The following is a 10,447-nucleotide window of genomic DNA, read 5'->3' on the forward strand; positions in this document are numbered from 1 at the left end:
TCTACCGGACTTCTTACTATCTCCTAAAGTTTTCCTCTTTGGACCACTAGAACTGACTTTCCCTCTTTCTTTTCTCTTCAATTCTTTCTAATTCTAGTGCTTGAGAAATAAGTTAGTTGTTATGTTGAATCAGGCCACTTGTGTCGATGATAGGCTTCAAGGTTTCAAACCTCTTACATCTCTGTAGAAAGTAGACTTCTTGCATAATGGCTTGAGAATTCCCTTTCATACTCGTCTACATAAGCATCGGGGACATATTTTTGAAGTCATTCCATGTGAATGGTTTTATAAGCATCTCGTACTCAAATCGAGCTCTTTCTTGAATACCCTATCCATCCTCTCTAACCATTGTTCGGCTTTTAGAGGATCTCTGTATCTCAGCCCCATACTTCATCAATTTGTCATATTGTTTGTACCACTAGAGTTATTGGGGCTTGAGTAGCCACATTACCATCCATTTGTTGGAACATTAACCACTAACATTTTGTAGGCACTCCCAGATTGATCGATTGAGCGATCACCCTCTTCCATAGTCAATTCGAGGATTTTAGACCTCTGTACAATAATACAAGGAGATTTCCTCCCGTTAGTGCATATTTATAATGTAATGTATGTATCAAACATTTGAAAGATTTCAAATTCACGATTTGAAATTCACTTTAAAACCATTGCTCGATACCACTAAAACATGTCACACCTACCCTCTGTAAGGCATAACATGATCCGTAGTATACCTAATGAATTACCAACTCCGTCTACGATAATCCATTAAATACACTACAAGGGATTTTAAAAACTTTTCTTACTTCTTTTACGGTGGTGAGCACTATTTACAGTGTGAAAGACTTTGGTGAAGTGAAACAACTAACTCATTTGATTTATTTGGAATATCTGTAAAAATTTTGGCAAGGTGCCATTTGTATTTTGGACAAAAGCAGTTCTTGAAAAGCACTTCAATATATTTTCAAATCTCAACTCCAACGGTTTATCAACACAACACATTTCTCAAGTCAAATCCACGGTGATTTTCAAAGACTAAGATACAAAAATATAACACAATTTTACAAGCCAAATAACTCATAATTATTTTACAACTTTCCAACTTAAATTTATAAAACCAAGAACAAAATATACATGAATATACATTAAATGCCACATGTGGTATACTCACTATACCCAAAATCTCTCCTCTCTAAAAGCTATCAGAGACAATGTCTCAATGTACGAACATTAACCAAATACAAATTTTAAATCACAATTCATAAATCATATCAATAGTGGATACTTAAAACCATAGTTAAATTCAAGACAATGAATGTCATAAGGAATTTAAACTCCAATTCACAAATAATCAAAATTCATAATAACACAATTTAGTCAAATAGTTTAAGAATACCGTATTGTCAATTCATGCACAATTTGATCAAATAACTGAATAATACCTTTTTGCAAATCGATAACACAATTGATCAAATAACTGAATAATATCGTTTTGCAAATCAATAACACAATTCGATCAAATAATTGAATAATATCGTTTTGCAAATCAATAACACAATTTGATCAAATAATTGAATAATATCATGTTGCCAATCAATAACACAATTTAGGTCATGACACAAATTTTTCCATATATGCCGTGTTGTACACCACGACAAGACATACTCACCCCAATAATCGAAATCAATGAGGGAGGAAGCTAGCTATCTAATGAGTACTCATCCATACTCACCTCAGACTGGGAAGTCAAAGAGGGAGGAACATAATCATATTCACCCCAGACTGATAAGTCAAAGAGGGAGGAATAGCCACACTCACCCCATTAATGGAGGAGGAACATAGTATCAGTGTCATGCCAATTGTGAGTCAAAACAATTCCAAACATTTTATTCAAATGATCCGTAATAATCCAATAAATTTCCAAAGTTATAATTTCATTCACAAAATGGCAACACAATTCGTAATTCACTTCAATTTCCACAAAAACTATTTACAGTGCTTTTCAATCAATAAGTATCCATCAATATCATTCAAACAATTTTTCAAAGTTTCAAACCATTCACAATGTTTTTCAATCAATAAGTGTCCATCAAACACATTTCTACAATTTAAAACAATAATATACAAATAGTCAATATTTATTTCAATTGAAAATAATTCAAAAGAATTGTGCACAAACCTCGATATTTGTTTCTGGTCGACTCTCGTATTTCTTTCCCTTTTCTTTGAGTCCTTGTTGAAACACAATTAAGTGTTTAAATTAAATTATGCGTATCGATGGTGTTTGGTAAATAATGCACTGAACTCAATTATTCACTTAATCACCTAATATACCGACCCTCGATGCGTTTTAGGTAAATTAGGTTTTAGTGTCGTTAATATGTCACACTCGATAGGGTTTTAGGTTTGGTATGTTTTACCAAAGTCATTTCCTTGCTTAGTGCACTTTAATGCAAATTGCTGGATTAGGGATCTTGGTTTGACCTACTAGTTCCCTCGGTTTTCGGGCTTTGGTCAAAACTAAAAACTTGTAGATCTATGTCTTATTGCACGCGGGGCAAAATTTTAGGTCAATCCGAGTTAAATAGACCAAGTTATGGTCATCACACTATTGCTGGTCAATTGGTATCAAATTAGGTCAATTTTGGGTCAATTTGGTCAACTCTGGTTCGGCCAGTTTTTGGACAGTTGTTTGACTTGCTTATGGTCATTTCTTGGCTTTGGTGTCTTCATAAGACTTGTAGGTATGGGTCTTAACTATTCATGGTTAAAATTTCAGGTCAATTGGACCTATTTTGAGTGAGTTATGGCCTAAACACTCACTGCTGCCCAATTGGTCATTTTTCAGGTCCTAATTGCACCTAATCCGAATTGGTCATTTTCTTAGGTCACCTTGCAAGCAGAATTTTGGTATGGTTTCTCAATGAAAGTTGGCACATTTTGTGCCTAGTTTCATCTCAAATTGGTCTCATACCAATTGAGGTTACACATTTAAGGTTATAGGCTAGAATGTACACTGCCCTCAATATGCCTTTCACACCCCACTTCAAACACATATTTACCTTTGCAATTTGTTTACTTACCTACCAATCTGTTTTGGTACATTACCAAAAGCATTTTCTACATTACATTAAAATTACTTTGGGCAGATTACAATTACCCTCAACACACCAAATATAATTCACATTTACAAATTCTAAGTACCATTACATACACACCTAACCATTACAAATCTTACATACACTTTACAATATCAATCTACATACATATCATCAATCCTTCTAGGTCAATATTCTGCCTACACTTCCTTCAATATATATATTTACTCAAGTGTTCCCAAGCTGCCGCAAATCTTCTTCAACATCAAAGTGCCGTCCAAGTTACCAATTCCCATCCAAGTGCATAAATCACCATATAAACATGAAATAATTCACTAGGTTACTATATCACCATGATCAACATTATTTCTCATCAATTATATGCACAAATATCTCATCAAAAACGTGACTCATGGCTGTCCAAAATGAAAACAACAATAACTCTTCAAACTCAAAATTTTCCTTCACCAAACCAACACCCATAACATGCACACAAAACTTAACAAAGGAATTCTCAAAAAATGTAAACTTACCTTTAATTGTAACTTGCTAAACCTTCACCAAACTTCTCAAAATTGGTATCAATATCTTCCTTGTGATGTGTAGACAAAGTTTAATGAAGAAACCTAAGAGGTTGGAGTTGAAAATGGAGAGTTAAGAAAGCTTGCATGAAAAATGGCTATGGAGTTTCCTCTCACCTTCATTCACGGCAATGTTGAATTCATGTGGAGAAGATGGAGTTTCAGCTGCATATTAAGTGTACACATGTCCCAAAAATGTTTTCCCATCGCTAGGTTTCCGCTCACTTATTCGTTACATTTCTTTGCTATGATTTTCCTTTGTTTTCTTGTATTTTCTTTTCTTGTATTTCATTATTTATGCTATGCACCCAGGAAGTACAAAAATGAATCATGATCTGAAATTTCATTATTGGTGGCCTGGTATGAAGAAGGACATAGCTGACTATGTGACTAAATGCTTGACATGTCAGCAAGTCAAGGCAGAACATCATGTTCCATTGGGTTTGCTACAGCCTATACGCATACCTGAATGGAAATGGGATCGGGTCACCATAGATTTTGTAAGTGGTCTACGTCTCACCCAGAAAAAGCATGATGCAGTATGGGTAATAGTAGATAGATTGACGAAGTCAACACACTTTCTGCCAGTAAGGACTGACTACTCATTAGAGAAGTTAACAGAATTGTATATCAATGAGATAGTTAGACTGCATGGAATTCCACTTTCCATCATATCTGATCGAGACCCAAGGTTTACATCGAGATTTTGGAAGAAGTTGCATGAGTCCTTGGGTACACAACTCCACTTCAGCATAGCTTTCCATCCTCAGACGGATGGGCAATCAGAAAAAGTAATCCAGGTAAACAATTGAAACCAATTGAACTAATACACATATTGAACTGAAATGGTAATAATAATGTGAAATATATGTCAGGTCCTTGAGGATATGCTGAGGAGTTATGTCATTGAGTTTGAGGGAAGTTGGGATAGATAACTCCCACTGGCAGAATTTGCATACAACAATAGCTACCAATCTAGCATCCAAATGGCCTCGTATGAAGCACTGTATTGGAGAAAATGTAGAACTCCAGTGTACTAGACTGAATTGGGCGAAGACAAACTGGTAGGCCCAGACTTGGTGAAACAGACTGAGGAGAAGGTAAAACTAATCAAAGCCAATCTGAAGGTTGCCTCAGACAGATAGAAATCCTATACCAACTTGAAGAGAAATGAAATAGAATATGCAATTAGCGACAAAGTGTTCCTCAAAGTGTCACCTTGGAAAAAGGTATTGAGGTTTGGAAGAAAAGGTAAGTTAAGCCCTAAGTTCATTGGCCCATATGAAGTCATTGAACGTGTGGGTCCAGTGGCCTATAGGCTAGCTTTACCACCAGAGCTGGACAAGATACACAATGTGTTCCACATGTCTATGCTAAGAAGATACCGCTCAGATCCTTCACATGTCATCTCCATGGAAGAAATTGAAGTACAACCAGATTTGACATATGAAGAAGAACCCATACGGATCCTGGCTCGGGAAGTGAAAGAGTTGAGGAATAAGCAGATTCCACTGGTGAAAGTGCTTTGGAGACACCACAACACTGAGGAGGCAACTTGGGAAAGTGAAGAGACGATGAGGCAACAGTTCCCTCAACTGTTTGCATCAGGTAAATTTCGAGGACGAAATTTAAATTAGAGTTTTTAACACCCTCCCTGCAGCAACTCCGTTCATTCAACTGTTCCGGTGACCAGTGTTGGTCCGGACAGTTAGAACATCTAAAAAAATATTTAAACTAAAGTGAGGAACCATAATTAACTCAAATATTAATAATAAAAATTTAGAAAAAAATTTTAAAAATAAAATACAACCAAGTTAAAGGAGCCGATGCCCTAGCGATGGGTAACCTTGTGGGAAGTTACGGTTCTCGCAACTCGGAGCCCTAGACCCAGGAGAAAATTCATAAAATAATTTTTGGGACTCCAGAGAAGGGTCATTGAGGTTCCTATGGCATTAGAATGCCAAGAAAATGCTTAGAAAAATTTTTCAATCGGTATAAACAATTTTAGTCTGTTAAGCCAAACGGAGGGCATTTTGTTCATTTCGTCTTCAGAGATGATTTTTTCCGACTTGTCCAGTTAAGTAAATAATTATTATGACACAAAATGTGAATAAATATTGTTAAAAATTGAATTGAAATTGAGTAGAAAAGAAAAAAAAAAAGGAATAAATGGGAATTTTAACATCATTATGATGTCATTAAAACCCCAATGACCAATCACATTGTGACACCTATCTATAAACCTAATTAAAAGAGTGAAATGGGCAGAAAAATTAACCAAATTTTCTTTCTTCCCTTATCTCCAATCAGCGGAAACCATTCCCAAACCCTTTCCACCATTAAAGCTCCCTTAAGCTTCATTTCCCACTTCAATTCACCTCAAAACTTTATCCTCCCTTCACTAAAAATTATACCCACACTAAGTAGAAGTGTTTGGCAGCCAAGAAAGAGTAAGAAAGTAAAGAAAAATTAAAGTCTTGGTTGGCTTGGAATTGAGCTACAAGAGGTTAGTGCTTTTTTATGCATATTTCTCTCTTTATTCCATGTTAGGGACTTAAAATGAGTATGAAATTGTAAGTCAAATGAAGTAAAACTTATGTGTATGTACACCATGGAATTTGGTAGCCCTAAGGAAGGGATAATGTTGATGTTTTTGATGGATTTAAAATGGCTTAGAAATGGTGTTGATTTGTAGACATAAATTTGAAATGGATTAGTATGCCTAATTGACATGTGTTGTGTGAACCTTGAATTTGAGCTAGGGTTTGGACACAAAAACTTGGATCTTGTTCATGTGTTAGTGAATTAAAGTTTAAATGGTCAATTAGTTACCATTTCGCTATGTATAATGAAGAATTGAAGTGAGTTGTAGCTTGGGATTTGAGTTTGGCTAAGCTACCTTGTGTGACCTGTAGGTCTGGATGTGAGTCCAGCCTGTTTGGGCAGCTATAACTTGGGTTGTATAAGTTTAATTAGTGCAAGACCAATTGGACATGAAACTAGACACATAATGGAACAACTTTAGTGAAGAAACTCTGCCTAGAAAACCAAATCAAGTTGACCTAAAAATTGCCCTAATCCGGGTAACTTGCATTCTGTCTGGGCAAAATGATCAAATAAACAGTGTTTATTCATTTGGTGATAACTTAGTGTAGAAAGGTCCAATTGACATAAAATTTTACCAGAAGAAAGCTGAGACATATACCTACAACTTTTATGAAGAACACAAATCAAAATTCTGATCATAACCTAGTCAAATTGACAACCAAACTTAGGCTACCAAATCTGGTAGAACCAATTTTGGCCAGAATTTTGGATTCTGTCAAATCCGGCCAGTTATGGTTTTTAGGCCATAACTTAAGCTACAAAACTCCAAATAGAGTGATTCAAAAAGGGAAATGTAACGAGACAAAATAAGGAACAACTTTCATGAAGACAACTTTTCCAAATTCCTACTCTAAAAATAACTAATTGAACAGTAAACACAAGGCTTGAAATCTGAAAATTTTGAATAACTAACACTAAGCTTAAAAATGGTATTGGCAACCAATACCAACAATTTTAGAATGCAAAATATGGTATGTTGGGAGTATTAGAGCCAATGTACCTATTGTCTATGCAAAAGTCAATATTTTAGTTGACTAATGAAATGAATAGTAACACCTAAACTTAAATTTCAAGAATTGTACAATTTAAAAGTGTAACATGCCCTAGTACACCTAGCAAGATTGGTTTGGATAGGTTGGCATGCCAATAGGGTTCAGTTAGCAGTACTGCACATGGCATTATGCCATTATGTGATTTTATGGCTTTTAGCCATTCTGACATTGTGTTGATACTTGGCCTTGTGCCTAATATTTATTACAGCTCATTAGCTGATCTGTTGCACACCGGGAGATACATATGTGACCGATGGTGTGACGGCCTAGGTACTTGATGCCCAGTGCCAGTTTACCGGTTTATCCAGTCCAGTCATCTAGTATAGGTTACTTGGGCAACTAAAAATGGAAGTGGACAAATTTAATGAAATTATGAATATAACAAATACAAAATAAATAAGATTACCAATAATGATCGAAAAATTATCTGCATAAGACATCAGAACATGCACTGCATATTTATTTTCTATTATTTCTTTTTATTTTATTATTGGCACCACTAAGCATTATTGCTTAGCGCGTTGCTTTTTGCCACGCGTAGGTTCTGGGGAGACCGATGAGAGCCCAGTAGACCACAAACTGGGTGAGACCATCTGCAGCTCTGCATAGTGTCCGTGTCATCTCACCATCTTCAGTGCATTGGTAGGACACTAGGTTTCATTTTGGTATTATGTAATCAAACTTTTATTTTTTTCATGTATGATTAAGACTTATGTAATGTATTTTGATATTAATGTAAATAGTGAAAATTGTGTTTATGAATGGAATATTGAGTATTTATTTATGACTTGTATATGAGTATTATGTGAAATGAATGAATGAGAAATGGAAATATTGTTGAAAAATATTGAGACATTGTTAATGAAATGAAGTTTGGGAATGATAGAAAATTTTGGAAGTGCTTTTCACAGGTTCCGAAGAACTGTTTTATCCATTTTTAGCTGGCACTCTGCCGGATTTTCTATAAAATTTGCGGATCCTCAAATAAATTATAATTTTAATAAATGAATTATATTTCACAAATTGCACTTCATAACTTTGAAAAAAATAAATAGGAAGGATAAAAATGATTGAAATAAAATAGGGTGTTCCGGTACACTGTGTGACATATCTTACTCGGCTATACTGTAGACGGGTAAGGGGTGTCACAGATGTACATTTTGGCAGCTATGGAAATTCTATATATGCAGCTTGTTTTTACTTGTTTATGGTTGTCTAAGATGTTATTGATGGCAGCATGGATATGTGTATAATGGTTTGAATTTGGACATGTAAATTAGGTATGTCATGTGGTTAATTGCTGTAATTGGACTTGAAAAAATTCTGAGTTATAATGTGTTTGTTGAGAGTTGTTACAAGCTGCCAAAATGACCAAAAATATGAAGTAAAGTGTGTTAATGTTATGGTATAAACCAGAATTGGCATGGAAGAATTAATTTGGTAAGTGTTGGATGTGTAATTGGTAAGGATAAACAATGTGTAATAGGACAGTGTACATTTTAGCTTAGAACCTTAAGTATGTGACTCCAATTAGTATGAGACCAATTGGAGGTGAAACTAAGCACAAAATGTGCCAACTTTCATGAAGGAAGCTTACCAAAATTCTTCCTAAAAGGTGACTTGAAAAATGACCAAATTCGGATTAGTGACTTGAAAGCCTGAAAATTGACCATTTGGGCAGTAGTTAGTATTTTGACCATAACTCACTCAAAAAAGGTCCAAATGACCTGAAATTTTTACCATGAATATTTTAGACATAGATCTACAATTCTTATGAAGACATCAAAGCCCAAAAATGGCCAGAACCAAGCCAAATAGCTTACACAATTTCAGGTACCAAAACTGGCCGAACCAAAAGTGACCTAAAAATGACCTGAAGTTACCATTTTGGTGCATTCTGTCCAGTATTGGTAAATTGACCATAACTTGTAGTTTGGACCGAAACCCAAAAATTGAGGGAACTAGGTCGTCCGGCTAGGTCAAAATAGTACACCAAAATCCGGCAAATTACAATAAAATGCCATATACTTGAAAGTGAATTTGGTAACATGTACCAACACTAAAAGGCTATAAAATGTGACATATTGATAACATTAAACCTAATTCATCTAGAGTGCATCGAGAGTCAACATTTTAGGTTGACTAAGAAAAATATTAGAATTCAATAAATTAATTATTAAGCTTTATTGTTAGAGACAGTTTAAATGAGTACTGAAACACTTCAAATTATGTGTTTCAGCTAGCAAAGACTCAGGGGAGGGGAAGGAAACACTGAGTCAGGACCAAGAGACATTTATCAGAGGTTTGTGTACAACTAGTTTTTAACTGTTTTTGTTATGAATATTTCATATGATTAAATGACATATTTTTTTTATGTATTATGTTTAACAAGCATTGGATTTAATTCAATGATTATTGAAATTGTTATAGTATGTATGAATTTGGCTTTGTGAAATGGTATTTCCACAAGTATTAAGCATTGTTGTGGATTGAATAAATTATGTTTTGAAAAATTGTGATAGAACATATTTTGAATTGTGATGGGCAATTTGCATGGAAAAATGCAAATTTATGATTTGAATTGTGATGAGTATAAAAATTATTGGATATCGGAATTGACTTTGAATCGAATTGTATTGTGATTTATGCTCACTGAAAGGATTGTGATAATGTTTTATATCTCACTGTAGATCCTTGACTAGGTTATTACCCATCTCTCTCATTTGTTGAGAAGACAATGGAGTTAGTTGTGTTTTGATTACCATGGTACGTGCACAGGCTTAGATTCTCCTCTTATTAGAGGTTAGATCTAAGTTCTTATTTGTTATGGCCCTTTCGAAAGATTCATTATTATGATGTGTACTATGCACGATGATTCAACCTCCCTGAACATAGGGAGTTACAATCCGATTCAACCTCCCCGACCATAAGGAGTTAGAATCACCCCGAAGATATCCCTTTCGGATTAGTCTTGCATAGTTAGTGAGATAAAGAATGGTTTTTGAGATAAAGAATGGTTTTTGAATAGTAAAGAATTGTGATTTCAATTATGATTTATGTCTAATCGATTTTTGTTGGAATTACCTTAAATAGTTAGTTATGATTTGAT

The sequence above is a fragment of the Hevea brasiliensis genome, chromosome 12, assembly GCF_030052815.1.
Source record: "Hevea brasiliensis isolate MT/VB/25A 57/8 chromosome 12, ASM3005281v1, whole genome shotgun sequence".
Taxonomy (NCBI): Eukaryota; Viridiplantae; Streptophyta; class Magnoliopsida; order Malpighiales; family Euphorbiaceae; genus Hevea; species Hevea brasiliensis.